At 41.5% G+C, this 20,169-nt stretch overlaps 1 long non-coding RNA gene across 2 annotated transcripts; it reads left to right on the top strand.

Annotated features, from left to right (window-relative positions):
• The first annotated feature begins 9,180 nt into the window (after positions 1-9,180).
• LOC139704576 (uncharacterized) lies at positions 9,181-19,017 on the top strand. 2 transcript variants are annotated; one of them, XR_011706451.1, is made up of 4 exons: positions 9,181-9,349; positions 10,912-11,108; positions 18,543-18,595; positions 18,786-19,017. It is a non-coding gene; the product is annotated as an uncharacterized lncRNA (long non-coding RNA). The 2 variants fall into 2 exon arrangements; XR_011706450.1 differs by lacking the exon at positions 18,786-19,017 and having other exon boundaries at positions 18,543-18,696.
• Positions 19,018-20,169: the final 1,152 nt, after the last annotated feature.

Here is a 20,169-nt window from a genome sequence, read left to right as displayed (position 1 = left end):
CTTCTTTATGGCTGAATAATATTGAATTAACTTCTTATTTGTGGTTTAGTCCATATCCAGTCCCAGGGAGGTCTTTCAAACCTGGGCTTCTCTAAGCGTGCCACAGGGCCAGAAATACCTGTATCCCTTGGGAGCTGGTTACAAATGAAAATTCCCTGGTTCCTTCCGTACTTGCTGGGTCAGTAGCTTGGGAGGTGGGGAGGATAGAACTTGATAGAACCTGTTCTTCTGAAAGTTTATAAGTAGCAGCTGAGAAAAGCTGAAGATATATTCATGGAGACAGCTCAAGTCTTATTTGAAAACTTGGTAAATGACTTTCTAAAGCTCAGACTATGGTCCATGAAGGTTAATCCTGCTTAGGGAAGCTCTGAGAATTGATGTGGAAATCCCTCTTTGAATTGGGTCCCCTGGAGTTGGGATGCCAAGACTGGAATGTAAATCTGTCTGTCTCCTAGTAATGGTGGTTGACTCTCAGACCTCCACACCTGCAAAGTGAAAACAATCTGCTGATGGAACTCTATTTGCACTGAGCAGTCCCTGAACCCAGCCTGGGGAGGTGAAGGTGCTGAAATGGGAGCTGCCTGCATGATAGTGCTTAGAGACATCAAGTACAGGGCATATAGAGGGGTTTTTGGAGATTGGTAGCTATGGCTCAAGAGGCAAACCAGCAACTGGCTGCTTGTGTCAATATAGTCTCATTGGAACACAGTCACTCTCATTTGTTTACACATTGCTTACGGCTTCTCTCAACGTACAAAAGTAATATTGGGTCATTGAGAAAGAGACCATACGATCCATAAACACCAAAATAGTTGCTATTTTTTTTCCCCACAGAATGTGTACCAAACCCTAGTCAAGTGATATAGACATGATCTTAGTAGCCTCTGACACATCAGAACATATCAAATATTAATTTTCCTTGCATCCCTTGGGGGATCTGTGAAACATAGGCTCCTTTTGCAAAGATGGGGTGACCCTGAAGTTGTCCATTTCTGTGAGGTTACCAGGATATGCTGTAGCTGCTCCCAATGCTGGGACTATCCTTGGAGAGTAAAGCTAGAATCTTTACTCTCCAAGGATAAGGAAAGGTATGAAAATCAGCCCTTTAAAAGTAGAGGGCACAGGTGCTGTGGGCTTGTCTGCCTCCACTGTGCACATCAGATGCCCTGAGAAGTCACAGTCATTTTACCTCTGGACATGTGGGTCATTGCCATGAACTCTAAGGCAGCAGCTCAGATGCACCTTAGTTGTGCCACTTGAGGCTGCATTCAGGAGGTCTAGAAGGAGGAGGGACACTTCTAGAGAGACAGCAGACCACCCTTTTGAGCATAACTCTTTTGATCCTCATAATCATGACTCACAAATCTGATAGAAATGCATCTATTATGATTTATTTATTATCATCTATAATGATCTATTCTTCATGATGGACCTGATGAAGGAGATTTTCTTAAAGATTTTAGAAGATTTTCTAAAATGTTAGGACATAAAACCACAGACACTTGCAAAACAAGAGATTAAAGTCTAATAGAACTGTTCAGCTACTGAAATGCCAACTTCTGTGAATGGCTGGTGTCCACAGAAGATGGAGCAGACCATGACCAATCCTGTGGGTGGATCCAAATCAGGCGAATCACTCTGAGCAATTCTTCTTTAGCATGCTGAAACTTACTGCCAAGTTCTGGGTGTTGATTATGAAGAGGCAGGTGGAGGTCTGAGTGAACAATCAAAGATGGGACAGTGGGTGGCGGAGGCTCAGGAAGCTGTGGCTCATGCTTTGAACATAGTATCCATTTTAACCTTGTCCTGTCCTAGGGCCAGTAGTTGTATACCAAGGAGCCTTTGGCTCTCAGGCATGGCCAACCAACCTGAACCCTGGGTAAGTCCTGAGCTGCATCCTGATCTGGAGCTCACTGCTGACCCAAAGGCACCTGTGTCAGTTCTGCTATTCCAATCTGTGACCTCCAGTGAACCTCCAGTCTTTCTCTGTGTGATCTAAGCTCCTAAGAGCAGGAGGGGGATGCTCTGACCCAGAGAAAGCTGGCTGTTTCCAGATTTAAGTCACTGTTAAGTTATAAATTAATCCTCTAATATGGGGATCTATTAATCCTAGGAGGGGTTGTCACCAGGGGTGGGCTTCTCCTTGCTCTTGTCCCTCAGAATAAGTATTGCAGCTCAGCAGGGTATAGGGCAGGGCCTGGGATTCTTTCTTACCTACCAACTCCTCAGGCTCTGGGTCAGTATATGCAGACCCTGAGCTCTGCACACTTAGGCAAAAGTGATGTTGGATGCCCACCAGGTTCCTTCTCATGAAGGCAGGGAGTAGAGGAAATGAAGACCAAGCAAGGGACATCCTCTACTCAGCCCAGGACACCAAGACCAAGATAAACATGAGCAATATGAAGGCCATGTGTCCCAGGAAGCAGTCAGCAGGCAGCTATAAGTGCATGAGTGACCCACCTGGAAACTGAGGTTGGCCATGATTCTTCAGGTTCCCCTCTGTGCTGCTTGCCTGGTGGGCTCTCCACTGAGGCTCAGGCAGGGTGGCCTGATTGAGCCTGCTGCTGGCTTACTCCTCTACGTCCCTAAGAATGGCTTGATGAGCTGCTCCTACACCCCACTCCATGCCCAAGAAGCACCCACATCTGTGAAATGAGGTAAGCTGGTGCTCTTGCTTACATGGTTCTGCTCTGGGCTGTCTTGAAGTGGGCAGTCATCAATATCTCCCTCAGATTTTCCACATACTGTTCTTCCCAGCTCTAGCGTCATGGAATAAATTGTTGAGATGCTCATCTGCAGACACAGAAGGATTAAAGTGAAGAAGCCCTTCTGGCTGCCCTTTAGTAGCTTGACCGTTGTGTTATGGTTGTGTTCAGTGGAGGGAAGACCCAAACCCTACTCCATTCAGGAGCTTCCTTGTGGGTTTGACATCTGCTCACTGGAGGTGAAATCCAGGGGAATCCTCTATAGTCGGGGGGATTAAAAGCAAAGAACGAGTGGACCTGGTAGAGGCCTGGGGAAAATCCAGGCTAGGTCACATGCCAATTATAGGTCACTTGTCTCCAGTCCCAGAGTCCCCTTTCTACCACAGTGAGACCCCAGTCTCACTCTCAGCAGGCATCTGAACTTAAGATTGCATTCACAGAGGTCAAGTTCCTAGCACTTGGCAAGGTGGTGGCTCCCCAAGGGTTTTATAGGTAATCTTGGCCCTAAGGGAAGGAGCCTAATATATGACATGTTATCAATGCTTTCCCCTGAGCTAGAGCAAGAAGAATGGCAGTCAGCAGTACCACCATGAGTGAGAACCCATTTGTGGTACACTGCCAATATTTACTCCAATGACAAAGCGCACTCTGAAATTCTCCTTCCACTTCTTCCCACTCAATTTCACCTCATTCCATTCCATGTCCTCCCACCCCATCCATCCATTCTTCCCAACTCACCCAACTGACCCTGCAACTGCCAGTCCAGAGACCAACAGGTCAGATGCCATTCTGGGATTGGGGGATATCAGATCAGCCAGGACACTACACATCAGTGGCCACAGAGCCTTCAGCTCTTATAAAAGAGGAAGAGTGATGCTCACCCTCCCCCGGAAATTGAGGGGTTCCATTAGGAGATGAACATTACATTCCTGATGACATTTTTAGTGACTCCATCAAAAAGAGAACATTTTTGGATTAGTAAGAATGAACAGAGGAAGAGTCTTTGATTATATCATATGTTATACAGAGACACTCCAAGGAGCTCAGGGCAGGGGGAACCAGGGCAGAGGAGCTAAGCCCATCATGGTTCTCGGGTCTGATGGCTCTTTGAATCATCAGTGCCTCCCCTTCCCCCTGGCATGCTCTCTTCTCTGTTCCTCCCTCTGATCATGGATCTCTGTTTGTCTATGTGTTTTTCTCTGTGTTTTATAATTGCTTTATTTTATATCCTTGAAATATTGTTTTTCAATATATCTCCACAGTCATTTTCTCTTCTTTAACTGGTAGCTTCATCACCTAAGTGTTTTTATTTCAGAGTCATTCTTTAGTTAATGTCATAAAAGCAAATTTTAAAACTCCATCTTGAGTGTGAGTGGCGTTGGCCTAATATAAAACAAAATTTCTAAGTTAAACTTCGTCCTGAACCAAAATGCTAACAGAGTTAGCTTTTGCTTTATTGGAGCAAGGACAACAAATGTTCAACCAGGACTCACTGACGATGATACTCCCCTCACCCCTCACCAAGTGGCAGGCACAGAGGGCAAGATGGGAGAGGAGGTGGTCACTCACCTTCTTAGTCTCAGAACTCAGGACCTGTACAAGCTTGTAAGCATACTGGTCCTTATTCTGCTGGTTGAATTTCTGTAAGGCAAACTCCACCGTAGGAGAGAAGTTAGGATCCCCGGTTTGCAGCTGGAGAGTGTACATGTCTTTTTCTGAACACCAGGCCTGAGTTTCCAGGGGTTGGAAGCCTAAGAGAAGCAGCAGCAGCATGGCCCAGGGAAGAACCCTCCTCCCAGGTGGACACAACATGGTGCAGGCACTGGGCAGCCCCTGCCTTTGCCCTTCTCAGTCCTTACTCTTCCAGGTTCAGCCCTTTAATTTATCTGTTTGGCCCTCCCTCTGGGCCTCCTCTTTGCCATTACACCTTCCCACAAGTGGTCTCACTTCCTCCAGTGAAAGCTAACTTATCTCCTGTCCAGAGGGAGTGACAGGACCTAGTCAAATGGATTGAGGAGGACAAACAAGAGGACAGAGGATCCCCTGACTTAAGTCCCAGCCACACTTGCTCCCTGATGCCTCAGTGAAGCCTTCTTAGGATGTCCCTTAATCAGATGCTGAAAACAAGGACACAAACTCAAGAGGTGTTAGTGGACAGGGATAGTGAGGCAAGAAGGGACAGATAAAAGAGATGTGTGTGATGAGTAAATTGTAGATAAAGAGAAGTACCACTGCCCAGAAGTAATGTGGGTTCATCCTAGAGCCACAGGAGATCTGGATTTTGCCACCTCACATGTCCCCAGAATGTCTGAGCTCCACTGTGTCCCACCTTTCCCCCTTCCCATATTCTAGAATAGACAAGGTCAGTGGCCCTCATGTCAACCTTGGGGTGCACAGAGTTGAGGAATACAGACAGACGCTCTCCTGAACTGCTTCTCCTCTCCCTGACTCCAGTTTTTCAGGCCCGGATTAAACCACCACTGCTGTGCCTGGAATCCTAGCTGATTAAGTGAATGCAATCCTCCAGAGGAATTCAGAGGAGGGGTGGCCATTTTCATTAGAGTAATGGGAGTAGAGAAAGAGGGAGATGAAGACAGAGAAGGCAATCCAGACTAAGGATGGCTGAGAGGTGGTCGTTGGTGCCCTCTTGTGGCCAGATTGATCACAGCTCCTTGGGCACAGTTTACGTGTGGAGTCTGGTCTCATTTCCAGAGACCTTTGCAACCTCCAACTCTGGCAGCAAATGGTATTAAGACAAGTCTGAATTACACACTCTTTATAGGCAAGACTTAAGCCTTGTCCCCATGAAGTATGCTTTCAACATTTATCTTCAGCTACTTGCAAATTTTCAAGGGGACCACCTGAAGGCTGTTAAAATACAGGTTCTTGATTCTAGTATTCTGACCCAGGAGGTCTGTAAAGGCCAGGAATTTGCATTTCTCAACTGCTTCTAGGGTATGGTAATGTTAATGGTCCTTGGGGCCACACTGTGAGTTGTCCAGGTTCAGAATATGTCCCTGGGGGCATGGATATAAACTAAGCCACAAGTCAGAAATAGCTCAACTTGAGAGGAACGGGAGAGGGGGAAGGAGCACACAGGATCAGGAAAAGGGAAAAAGCACATCACCTGGTGATAGAGGGAAGGAGAGCTTCTAGACTCAAGGCATTAGTCACCAGGTCAGGGCCTCTGGAGAAGAGAGGTTGCTTTGCACCTGATGGTGTGGCTGGCCTTCTGCATGGTGATCCCTCAGGATTAGGTCTGGAAGTTGCAGCAATCAAGATCTCCTGGTGAAGCCAAGCCCTTGTTCTGGAGCAGCAGAGCAGCAGCCTGAGTGGGCTGGAGCACAGGTAGCCAGCACAGACTGGGCTGGACGGAGTCTGCCATGTCAGTACAGGCCTGAGGCACAGAAAGCCAGGGCCAAGCTGAGCCAGGGCACCCTGACTTATTGTACTGCGGCAGCCTGGGTCTGGTGCAGCCACTCTCTCTATACAGTGCTGCAGCCTGAAACCCCCACCCCCCGTCCCCCACCCCTGAGCATCCACAATCTGACTTAACCTCCCACTACTCAACCAGCAGGAAAACAAAAATGGTGCAGACCTGAATGGGATTTCAGGGATACACAATAGTGTTGGTACTTTTCCAAGCCCTAATTAGCATAAATTTGACCCAACAGTATTGACCCAAGTGCTATAGAAACCCCTAGACTAGTACACTCAGGAGGCAACCCCTATTGGGGTCCCCTCTGTCCCTTGTTCCTATTCTTCACACTTAAATAAATCTTACTCCTTTCACTTTGCATTTCATTGTCCTGTGAGTTTCATTCTTTGGATTTGTAAGACAAGAACCCAGAGTGAAGTTGGCAGTGAGTTGCTGAAGCCTATTGCAACCCTGAAGGGCACAGCCCACTATTTAGAGCCTCAACACTAAGAGGCCTGCAGTTTTCACAGACCCCACCCACCAACAGAAGCAGAGATTTGTGGGAGGCCAACCTTATGGGTGACTGAGTTACACTCCCCAGCTGGGTGCTGAGGCACTCAGTCACAGAAATGGATGTGTCTTGCTACAGCCCCATGGGTGAATCTATGCTCACCTGTTCCTTTGTAATCTTACCCCTTGCCCTGTTTAGGATAGAATCTTCCATGGAAGTGCCTTGTGTGTGTCCCCTCCTTTTACTGTGCCCTTGGGTGTGGCCTACCCAGGTGTCAGTCAACCTGCTGACAGTGGACATCATGAAGATAGACTCAGCCCCCTGAAACCTGACCCCTTGCCTCATTTGAATAGCTTCTCCTCAATAAAAGGGGTCAGTGCGTGCTCTGTGCTCTCTCTCTCTTTCTGCGTACCCTTAAGGTCAGAGGAGCCGCCACAGCTACCCCAAAGAAAAAGGTATTTGTGTCTCTTGTGTGGTTATTTTGTGCAGCCCAGTTAGCCCAGTTTAACTAGAGTGACTCCTGAGCCTTTTAGTCGCTAGAACAGAAACCCGGCAATTGGCGTCCTACGTGGGCTGAAAGGTCTGCGTCTTTAAGCCACTGGGACAAAAGCGACAAATGCTGGCTCCTAAGGGGACTCCAATTTAAATATTAAAGAAAGTTAGTGAAGTTGAAAGTTCTCTCCAGAAGTTAAGCATGCTTAGGATTGCAGAGTATTGTGGGCAGAATTGTAGAAAGTAAGTGAATTAGACAAAAGGAAAATCTGTGATGTTAAGGTTTTTAATATTGGGGTATAATTGTAGAGACTCTAAATAAATATAGTTATTAAGATGATTGATGGGCTATGTTGTTGAGTTGAGTCCTCTCCATGGAAAGCGCGCTTTTGTGGATTTTTAAAAATTGTTTTTATAAATCTTTATAAAAGATTTTGGGGGGGCTAGGATTGTTGCTCAGTGGTAGAGTGCTTGCCTAGCATGGGCAGAACCTGAGTTCGATCCTCAGCATCACATAAAAAAAAAAAAAAAGCTTAAAAAAAAAAGAAATTTTTTTGGCCTTTATGTTCTAGAAGTTTGCGCTAGGAGAGTGAGAAAAAAGGAGAGAAAATGTGATGTTTACCTGGAGAGAAATAAGTTTCAATTTTCTATTGTTTTTGTCAATACTCAGAAAGTATGTATGGACCTTTTTACTACTTGATTGTCCTATGAATAAGAATGGCTGTAACTCAGCCACTGGGGACAAGAGACTTTAGCTGCTTCAGGGGTCCTAGCCCCTGCTGCCAGCAGTGCTTTTAACCCTTGAATTACTTGACCTAAATGCCAAACACAGACTAACTTAAGATCTGATGGTAATGCTAGCATTTGCTGCTAAAAAATACCTTTGGAGCACCCACGTGCCACAGAAAAAAGTGCAGGATGTACACGAGCTGCAACCGCAGGTTGCAGAGACAGAACAAGCTGCTACCACAGCAGGATCTTGGCCAGGCGGGGGAAAATCCAGACAAAATCAAACAAAATGCAATCTGCTAGGAAAACTTTGGGAACTTTTGCCCCGACAATGGGCAGCGAACTCCATGTTGTTTGCATCACCATGGTAACCATGGAGTGCCTGGCCGGAAGAGCGGGCTTCCTGGTCCCACCTCCCACACTTTTGCGGGCTTCCGATTGGTTCTTCCACAGTCACTCAGACAGGACTTCTAGTCCCGCCTTCCAGCCACTAATCTGTACTACTGTGTTTCAGATTTCTACCGGAGCTGTTCAGAGCCTGTATTTTTAAGAATGCCTACCTGTAAATGCTAACGAAAGATACCTTTTTCAGACAAAATTTAATTCCACAGGTTTCTATGTTGCAGCGCTAAATTTAAGTTAGTTCTGAGTTAAATAACCTGACTTTTCTCTATAGTTGAGTTACTAAATAATGTTCTATTGATGAGAGATATCAAACATGCTTCTTTATATTTTACTTTTAATTTTGGAGGTTATGAGGATGCATTTGCTCGCCACAGGAACAAAGCTGGCAATGTTCCTGTGATGACCAAAAAATCCTTATTCTCATTCCTAACTATAAAAAATAAATATGTATACTCAAAGATCTTATTTCAGTTACATCAAGTGATGTCACATAGAAGAGTGTACTCCTAGTTAAAAATAAATTAAAATGGATCCAAATATTTTAAGACCACGTGGTTACATAAAGTTAATACAATTATAAGTTATGTTCTTATTCTTAATATATATATTTTTTAGATATTTAGATCAACTATATTTGTTAATCTATAAAATAATTAGCACATGCCTAATTGATTAGTTAATATATATATTTGCCTAATTATTTTTCTTCAACAGAAAACCCATAATTTGTTTTATATTTACATTTATCAGATACTCTGCCTTTTCAGTTACAGATATTTGAGATAAATGTGTTTACTATAAATTTGCTTTTAAGTGAAAATTCTATCTTCAAGTAGTTTCTAATTCTCAAAGTTACTGTTCAAACTCATAAGATGATAAATAATTACAATTATGTCTACAAAATATCTAAGGATTTTAACTATATTTTCATTGATATTTCTTATCAAAGTACAATAATTTGTTTATAGATTCTAAGGTTTTCAGAAATTGTTCCAAAGTATAACCAAAAAAATTTTCTAAAAGAAAAAAATGCTTCAACAAAGAAAAAGCACACATGGATCCTAAAAAGAAGAAAGAAATCATCTTTGGGTAAAACAAGTTCTTTATATTCATATTTCAATGATAAAAGTATTTTCCTAAGTAAAAAAGATTTTTTTATATTGTTATCTAAACAGATGATGTAAAAAGTTAGAACGATTAAAAAAGAGATTTATATATATATATATATATATATATATATATATATATCCTGAAATACCCTTAAATTAATTATATATATTATATATACTAAACTGACTATAATTAATTTAAGGGTATTTCAGGTTATTTTCCTAATTTAACTATACTAATGTGAGCTAAGATTTTGTCCATATTTTGACATGATAAGCAACCTATTAAAATGTAAGTTTATTTCTTTAAAGAAAGATTCTTATTGCCTAATAATTCTTACTGTTTAAGACAAAGATTAATTTTGGTAAATAAATTCACATTGTTGATTAAACATTAAGTATATTGAACTACTAACTTAAATCCCGATTTTAACAATTGTCCTTAGAGACTAAAATTGACTGATTCTAAGACACTGAGATACTAATTTTTACATATTTTGTTTGTTAGATAATATAAAATAATTAAAAAAACCATTTTATTAATACTAAGATTCTCCAAATTAAAGTTATATATTAATTTTAAACAATAAAGGTTACAAACTTAGAAAAATTCATTGATATTATATAAGTTCTCTGACTAGATCTATTGTCCATAAAAAATATAGTAAGATTTATACACTGCTCCCTACACAAAAAATAACCTTAATCATATTTTTTTAAAGACAATTAAGAGATACCTATTTAAAGGATAATCTCTCAAAAAGATTGAGGATTCTTTCTAAATTGTTAGGATGGATCGACTAGTCTATATTAGAAATTTTTAATAATCAATAAAAGGTAAATCTATTCTTAGTCATTTAAATACTTGTACTATTATCTATAACTTAAACTAATAATACTATGACTTATGCCAAGCCTTTACTCAATTTTATTAAATAAGGAAAAGGGGGAATACAGGATCCCAGAGAGACACTAGATTTTACAAAATACTTTAAAAGTTTTTTCTTAAATTGTAATATTGAGAGTCTTAGTGTAACTGAACATGATTCAGTAAATTTAATCAGATATCAAAGGAGAGTTTAAACCAGTCATCATTATAATGACTGAGAAACCAGGTACAGGAAGGTAAATTTCCAGCTACAGAGTTTGTAGCCATGCAGCTTCATGAGCTTGTCAGGTAAATAAAAATTATGAAAAGACTTGTATGGACCCATTTCCCAGGTCCACCTTTAATGTGTCTTGCAGTGTGGACTGGAAAGTCCGCCCATGAAACTAGATTAATTGTCCTGACTGTAATGGTCAGTTATACCTATATATTGATTCTATGGTAAACAGATTGTCTGGAAGTATCTTTTGAGAAAAAGACAGTGTTGAAATAACTTATTGTTCCGCTTCTGTATGGATGGCGGCTATGGACCAGATGTGAGTAACACCAATTAAGGGCCAGTTGTGTATGAGGGATCTCCTCTTCATTTGTCTCTCTCAGCTTTGTCACTATATTACTGTTTGTCTATGGCCTGTCTCCTTCCTTCCTGAACGCAGCCCCACCAGCCCAGTGCTGTGAGCTGGGCCCTCCATGGAGAAGAAACCTGAGTTTGCTGATCCTAGGGTAAATGCTGGCGTGGAGGCCACGGGGGCATTATCTATCAAGAAGACAGAGAGCCCTCTTGGGGACGATGCCATGCACACTCCACATCACCCTGTTTGGCTCCGGAGAATGGCTGGTTAGCCAATGACGGGTAAGATTCCTCAAGGGAGGGACAACCTAAGACAGGCACAGTCACAGAGGGGCCATCAGGAGAAAATTTGGGGGCCAACAGAGGTGAGGCAAAGAACCTCACCCCCCCACTGGTGCAAAGGCCTAATTCTTCTCCCCTTCTGAGAGAGGTCTCCTGCCCCATGGTTGCTCTGCTCCCCACATCCAGCTCAGATCAGAACCCTAGTGACAGAGACCTAGTCAACAGTGACTGCCTGCTCACCACAGCAGGAGACAAATGCAGCTACAGGAATGGACCATGTCTGGATGCTTTTCTCTTTCTTGGATCTCATTTTTTTTCCCTATGCTTTTCCTTTTCCTTTCTTTTCTCATCAGGGTTCTCCTTTGACAATAAATTTAATAGAAGAGGAGAAAAATGTTAGAAAAGCCTTCAGTTGCAACTAATAGCTAGGAGCATATAGAGTTTCCTCACAGTATGGTTACATTAGGCAGAAGATGATTGGCTTATGGATATTATCTTGCTAATGTATATTGACAGGCACACCCCACTCAAACCCTGTAACAGTTGTGTACATTCCAAAAAGAAATGAGCTACTGGACATTGACTTGAGGTTTGTCACTAGTCAGTTATCACCAGCTCCTGTGACTGAGGTAGCCAAATAGCCAAGGAACAAATTGACCACACAGAAACTTATGCTAGACAGCAGATAAAAAACCCAAGCCAGCCAATTATGCTGGACTTTAGTGACTAAGACTACATTTACCTTTATGGATAATTGTTGGAAAGATTATTAAAATAGATTTTTCCAAGGGTATTTGTATTACTGACAGACCTAATTAACTCCTTAAATATGAGAGTGAAGAGAAAAAATGATAAATATCCTGTAGCCTATAAAAATACAACTTATTGCTGTTAGACCAGGACGCAAGAAAAGACCACTGACTCCAATTAAAATCAAATTAAAGCAAGCTTATTATTTCGACCGGCCGGGCTGCCTCTCCCTCCCAAAACGGCGGGAACAAGACAGCCACCCCACCTTTCCTACAGCCCAGCTTTATAGCCCAGAAAGTTTCACAAAAGGGGGGTTACAGATAACAGAACTCTGACAAGCATCACACTAATGGTAGTTTACATTTTTTTTTGCTGGCCGCAACATCAGAATTTATGAGGACCATTAGAGCCTCAGAGAGGATCGTTGTCTGGCCAGGGAAGGCCAATATTTATGAGGTGTCACTAAAGTTTCAGAGAGGGCTGCTATCTGGTCAGAGAGCCAGGCAAGTGTGAGTTCAAGGCACGGGCAGGCATTCCAAGCAGGTTCAGAATTTTCAGTAATTTATAGTAAAGCTGAAATTATCTTTTCATGGCTTTGTGGCAAGATGGCTCCCAATTTTAATAAAAGATCAGGTTGGGTCTATCATTCCCCCCTTTTCTTATGTGTCCCTTTCAAATCTTTGATAGGGTAGGGGAAGAGCACTGAGGGAATTTTAATCCCTCAGGTAAGAGTCTCCAAATTTTTAGAACTCACCCAAAACCGGTCTCCCTGATTTTACCTGACTTAATTAATTACTTATATTGATAGTCTATTTATTTTTGGCTCCATTGTTGTAAGAAGAGGGGCGTCGCTCATTTTGGCTTCTTCTGAGCTGAGAGAGGGTGATGTGAGGGGGCACGGCGTGAGGGACATGAGTTGCCTTTTAGAAGTCAGTTGAGGGACATGAGTTGCCTTTTAGAAGTCAGTTCGGTTTGAAGTCTGGTTGGGGAAGAACAGGTTGTAAAGTCATCTGGGGATGGGTGCTTCTATGAGAGAAACAAAAACCATGAGTACTGAATAAATGTTGCAGCAGCTGGAACATGTCACTGTATAGAAGTTCCCTCACCAGGCTTTAATATCCCCAGTTATCAGGACTGTAAACTTAACATTTAACTTTTAGTGTTACAGTTGTCCCTCCCCATAAGATACAGTTTAATAATTTAATGTCATCTGATCTTGCAAAATCCTTTTACTAGTATGACCTCTGTGTCCAATAGAGAAACCTTTAATTCTGTTACTCAGGGCTGGATAATCGTACTAGCAAACACCAAGCCTACCTGTGTAGGTTAGGAATACCTGTAGGCCTTAAACTAAAAACTTCTTCCTCTGGCAGCTCCTCTTGATAGTCTCTTTCTATAGTTATCAGGCATTTCTGAGAATCCTTCTTTGTAGCCTCCAGTCTTACTTATTTTGGGAGGCTAACATAAAGTGTATACCTTAAAATATTATTATTATTATTTAAAATGCCCAGGAATGGCTGTATTTTGGTTTTAACTGTCTTTGCTAAGTGTTTAAGATGAAGCAGTCAAACTGACTTTTGTTTCTATCTATTGTTAACAGTCAGCTGAGCTTTTATGGGAGTCATTCCTGGGGAAACTTGAGAGCAGCTTCTCAGTTCTGCTAGTGCCATTTGCGCTAGGATGGGTCCAGGCCTTGCTTGACCATGTGGCTTCCCTTGGAAGCATCAGGGATGTCTCCCTTCTCTGATGACCCTCCTCTTCATAGCAAATGAACTGATTGGCTTTCTGTTCTCCAGTGGTCTCATTAATCTCCCTGATCGGGAAGTTATGTGGCCCAGAGTTGCAAAGCTCTTTAGAGAAGTCCCCTGTTCCCTGGATTCAGACTGACTCAGAGGGCAAGAGCCAAATATTGTTTTTTCTGGCCCTTTTAATTTAACTTTAATTTTAAAACTTAATCTTAAACATCCAGCAAATAAATTTTAACAGCCTTATATTAAGAGTACTGGGCTTTAATGTCTATAACTTTACAATTATTTATCTTTTTATTAATTGGGATCTGTATTATCCTATCTGTCTTGTAGGTAATGGTTTATTATCTTAAATTAACCCATGTTGTGTTCTTAAAGCAACACTTCTGTAACACACTAACAGGGAATCTTTAGATCACTTATAAGGAAATTACAAAATAAAATTAACAAGAGTAAAAACACTTAGTTTGTGTAATAGCTACCCTGAATTTTTGGCTGAGTTATACATTATATCCCCTGTTTGAGATCCTAGTAATCTTGACAGAAAAAAAAAAACAAAAACAAAACTTTTGAACATAACTTTAAATGAACTAAAATCTGGCCTACTGCTTTCGTAGTCATTCTCACATGTAGTAAGATGGGACACAGAGCCTTATCTCAGGTAAGGCAGGGCTCTTTATAAATCTTAAGTGTTTTAGTTCTAAAGCTGATCTTTGTTTTTTAAATATCATTTTACAAAGTTTACATAAATTGTTTGAGGTCACATGAACATTAGCTAACACCATATGATATCACATTTAAAACATGAATTAAAGAAAGGCTGAAAGTTTTTAACCTTTACATAGATTAGGCTCTCATTAACTTAAAAATACATTTAAATTGTTCCCCAATGTAAAAAGTAACAAAAACTTTACATATCTCATTGATAACAGGTAAATAAATCCCCAATATATTTTTTACCATACAACTTCAGAACACCAGCTTGATATAATGCTCTTTTAAAGTTTCTACCTTACAGACTTGTATATCTGGAAGATATGAGCACATTAATAGCATCACAATTACATTGATGTTTTTATATTAACCAAGTTTAGCTTTTAAAAAATGACAGTATAATGCTCTAAAATAACAGTTCTTATTTAACTAGCTTGCTCTAGAAAAAAATAAAACTTAATAAACACAATGTTATGGGTAAACTTATGTTTTAAGAAATTTTTGTCTCTTTAACACATGACTGATTTTTACAATCTTATACAGACTTTAGTACAAACTTATACAAACCTTGGTAAATCAATCAGATATCTAACAAAAGTACTCATGAATTAGTAATCCCATATCAATTTACTTTAGTTATTTATCAAAATATTAGACAAATGTATTGAACAGTGTAAACCATTTTTTTTTGTTGTTGAAGGAAAAGTCCTAGAACCAAGGCATATTAGACATTTTATAGACATTAATATTTTATTAGATTTTTGAACACCTAGAAAAACTTGTAAGCTTAAATTTAAAGACATTTATTTTTATCTGTTTATCCAATTTAAATTGAACCATTTAAATCACGTGAATTAAAGATCTTTGGATCCACTTTTTAAAATTTGTTTTTATGAGCGCTCCTTATATATGTATATATAGACATACAACACATAACAAAAGTGTGCACACGTTATGTTAGTAAAGGCCTTGTAGCTTTTCCCAGGTGAAATCTCCATTGCAATGTTTCAAAAACTCCACAGTTGGTCAAAGATAGAACTGATCAGAAAAACATTAACCTAGGTCTGTAGGATCAAAATCGTGAGCTCAAAAAAAAAAAAAAAAAAAAAAATACAGAATCTAAGGAAAAAAATAAAATGACTGGCCAGTAATTAGTAAATACCATACAATTTACTTTTTTTTTTTTTTTCCCCCTTAGGCCTCAGATCAGTCTCCTACTGAGCTTGCAGGCTTCTTTCATTTGCATTTCAACATAAGTCCTGGCTGAGGTCTGAAGGAGCAGGGAAAAACTGTTATTCTGAGCAGACACCTAAGGCCTAAGGCATTTTAACCATAAGTCATAATTTTCAGGTTCGGATGTTGAAAATTATGATACAAGTTTAAGATACAATTCACAAAATTTTATATCTTTACATCTTGTTTTGTCAACAGATACCATAATATGATTTACTATCCTTGTCCAAATTAATGCACTGGTACACACAGTGACATTTTCCCAGGCTACCCCATTCAAAATTGGTGAAAAAAAAGACTGAATGATTGGGAAGTTACTTGCCAACTTGGAAGTAGAGTTCTTTAGTTTTCCATCCTAAGTATTTAAGTTCTCTGGCATGAATTATCTGAAATCATAAACTAAACAATTACCTAAACCCAACTTTTAACTGCAAGATTGTGCAATGCTTCAAAAACCCATTCAGATACCAGATTGTTACAATAAAACATCATCTTTCAGACACACATTCAGCCAAGATCATTCCCAAGAAACAATTTATAATATCAACACACTATTGCACATGTCTTAAAAGGCCAGAAACAAAGACACAGGACAGACAGAAAGGAGCTCCAGACTATGGCTGACAGACAGAAACCTTTAAAACAAAGCAGATAAGAGAAAAATCTCCTACACCAGTGGCACCATAGATGTCCCCACAAGGGGACCAGATGTTTTCACAGAGAGGCAACCTGAAATGTAAAATCAAGGGTCTCCATGGTGACTTTACTGCATTTAGTGTCCCCTTTTTCTTTTTCTCTTTTTTAAGAAGACAGAGGTGGCATAATCCTTACAGTGCAGGGAAGGAAGGAACAGGGCTTCAGCAGCTGCTGGGAGTCCCTCAGTCCCTCCTTTTACTTACAGGATTAGCTCCTCTGGTTAGGTTCCACCCCAAGCATTTCAGTAGTCAGTTCTCAAAAAGTTCCGGGGATGGGGGTGGTATCAAAATTTGTAACTGAAAGTTCGGTTCCTGACCTTGAAGCCAATTAATGCCAATATAATGAGGACAGGGTTTTGAGAAAAAGAAAAAGGGAGGTTTATTGCTTTGCTAACAAAGGAGAAACACAGGGGACTGCCCAAAGGTTGTGACTCTCTTGATCTGGAGGGACAAAGGGTTTTAAAGGGAGTCTCACTTGTTAACCTGGGAGATACTCAGTTCTTTGATCCCCAGCAGGCATTGCCCTCTGCAGTGGGTGTGCTCCAGCAGCCAGCTAGGGGCTTCTCTCATCCTGCTTAACAAAGGGGGGTAAAGTTCATCGCAGTTCCTTAAAACACAGTCCAAAGGGGTGTCATGCTTACTTGCTTTATTACCCATTTTCACATCCAATATCCTTAAGTTTTTACCACAGAAATCACACAACAAAACGCACAAAAACAAACAAACAAAAAACATAGAACACAGAACAAAACACAAGAAAACAGAAACCTGGCGCCAAAAGAGAAAAACAGAGGAGCAATGCACCGTCTTGCTAAAGCTCCAGGGTAGGAGCGCGTGCGTGCCCGTCGGCACCTCTCTACCCTTCCAGAGGAATTCCCTACAGAACAGAACAGAGGACAGAACGATTTCTCATTACTGTCTGAACAGGAGTATATGTGAGCCTCGCCAGGCCACCTCTCTGTCATCAGAAGAGATCTCCCTTAACCGGATATCAGATGTTATAAAGGCGCCACTTACCTATGGAGGCCTCCTCCACCAGGTGCTTGCTAATAGTGTGGCAGTTCACTGCAGTGCTCCCGGGACCGAAGGCTCACTCCGAGGCCTTGGAATGTCTCAAGTTGCGCACCCCCTAGAGTGGCTCTCCAGCCCGGACACCTGGAGCGAAGGCTGGCTTCAGAATTTCCAGCAGTCTGGTCTTGTGATCGGGTCGGGCAGAGTCATCTCGCTGGGGCCTCCAAAATGTTAGACCAGGACGCAAGAAAAGACCACTGGCTCCAATTAAAATCAAATTAAAGCAAGCTTATTATTTCGACCGGCCGGGCTGCCTCTCCCTCCCAAAATGGCGGGAACAAGACAGCCACCCCACCTTTCCTATAGCCCAGCTTTATATCCCAGAAAGTTACACAAAAGGGGGGTTACAGATAACAGAACTCTGACAAGCATCACACTAATGGTAGTTTACATTATTATTATTATTTTTTTGCTGGTCCCAACATCAGAATTTATGAGGACCATTGGAGCCTCAGAGAGGGTCGTTGTCTGGCCAGGGAGGGCCAATATTTATGAGGTGTCACTAAAGTTTCGGAGAGGGCTGCTGTCTGGTCAGAGAGCCAGGCATGGGTGAGTTCAAGGCATGGGCAGGCATTCCAAGCAGGTTCAGAATTTTCAGTAATTTATAGTAAAGCCGAAATTATCTTTTCATGGCTTTGTGGCAAGATGGCTCCCAATTTTAATAAAAGATCAGGTTGGGTCTATCAGTTGCCTCATTAATTATTGCCAGCTAATATTTCAGAACTATAATATGCTGAAGTTAATATTCAGGCTTTGAAACAGGTGTATGTCTATTAACCAGACCTAGACAAACTGATGATCTCATAATCCCTAAAGTGACTACTTTAAATATTATTCCTTGCTTGTTCAATTTTGGCCTTTGTGGCTATGTCTTAAAACTTACATTGTATGGATTTTCTTAATGTTTGACTTAAATTAAATCCAACTTCCTTCATGGTCAGATAAGTGCTGATGGAAGGATGAGAACTAAGTAATGATGTTCTAGAAGACAATGTAATGAATAATGTGAGTGAGCCCTTTGCTCTATGGTTTATGGAGAGGCCTAAATGCCATGGCAATGAAAATGTCTGTTACTACGGCCAAACGCAATGCCTCCCAATAAAATTGGGAAAAGATTAAAAATCTTCTGATGAGTGTTTGGCAAGGTAATAATAATCCAGATTATTGTGTTGACTGTTATGAAGATAATATATTTTCTACTAATTCTTTTTGTGTTTCAACAGCAGATTGTGATGACCTTGGACCAAGAGCCAAGTGAATGAAAGAAAATTTCCCAGTTACATTCTTTTTTTATATTAAGAAAGGGGGAATAATATGTCGGAGGCCAACCTTAGGGGTGACTGAGTTACACTCCCCAGCTGGGTGCTGAGGCGCTCAGTCACAGAAATGGATGTGTCTTGCTACAGCCCCATGGGTGAAGCTATGCTCACCTGTTCCTTTGTAATCTTACCCCTTGCCCTGTTTAGGATAGAATCTTCCATGGAAGTGCCTTGTGTGTGTCCCCTCTTACTGTGCCCTTGGGTGTGGCCTACCCAGGTGTCAGTCAACCTGCTGACAGTGGACATCATGAAGATAGACTCAGCTCCCTGAAACCTGACCCCTTGCCTCATTTGAATAGCTTCTCAATAAAAGGGGTCAGTGCGTGCTCTCGTGCTCTCTCTCTTTCTGCAGACCCTTAAGGTCAGAGGAGCCGTCACAGCTACCCCAAAGAAAAAGGTATTTGTGTCTCTTGTGTGGTTATTTCGTGCAGCCCAGTTAGCCCAGTTTAACTAGAGTGACCCCTGAGCCTTTTAGTCGCTAGAACAGAAACCCGGCAGAGATTCAAGTTTCATCAAAATTATGGTTTCACTACAACTGCACGTCGGGGGTTTCCAACCTTGAGGACTTCCAGCCTTGCTACCCCACCCCTGTCCCCAACCCATGTGCTCTCATCTCCTGCACCCTAGTGTAGTAAACACAGTGGCCCCTGTTCTAGGGAGCTGGCTTCCTCTGTCTCATATTCCACATGTCTTTTGATTGTTCCTTTCAGAGAACATTTCCACACCCACTGTTCCACAATCTTCCAGGGGTCAATTTCATCCAGGCAGGGTAATGACAGGTTGGAAATTGGTGTTATCATTTGAGGAATGCACCCAGATGTGAATGAAAACATCCCCCAAAGAGATTGCATCTTTTTTTTTTTCCTTGATGGCTTTAAGATCACTAAAACTGTAGCTCAATTGTAAATATTATGGTTTCTTGCTGGAGAATGATGGTGTAAGTTGAGCAGTAGGGAAGGGGTAAATGTGGAAATGTCATTGTGTTTTCTGGAGGAACAGGCTGTGGAGTCCTACGAGAACTAGAATCCTGACACACACCTGGATAGGTTGTGAGTTTCCTGACAGAGGCTAGCAATGCTCACGGAAGAAACTCACATGTTCTCAAGTCAGGGACTGGTAAGCACAGGACTCTTCTGTAAACTGTTGGTGGGGCCCCTACTCTAAGCACAGGTGCACAGGCTTCCCAAGTGTATTCCCATATGTGCTCTCATACCAGGGACGGCTCAGGGCCCTGTGCACCAGATCTGTCCTCACTGTACAGCCAAGGAAGGGATGTGGGCCACCTTACCCAAACTGGAATGATGGGTGTGTGCACATTTCTAGCCCTTACAAGTATATCTAAACTTTTGTTGCATCCCTTGTGGCCTGAGAAGGCCTCCCTTCAGAAGTGAGAGAGATCAGTTTCCCAAGAGATAAGCCAAGTTAAGAACAGTCATTGTGATCTCTAGACTTTTAGAACTTTGAGGACAGGGACAAAATCATTACAGAAGGCCTGGGGTGCCTTGCCCGTGAGGTCTCAGCAGGCTGTCAC

The sequence above is a fragment of the Marmota flaviventris genome, chromosome 2 (assembly GCF_047511675.1).
Source record: "Marmota flaviventris isolate mMarFla1 chromosome 2, mMarFla1.hap1, whole genome shotgun sequence".
Classification (NCBI taxonomy): Eukaryota; Metazoa; Chordata; class Mammalia; order Rodentia; family Sciuridae; genus Marmota; species Marmota flaviventris.
This window is presented reverse-complemented; position numbering and strand designations above follow the sequence as displayed.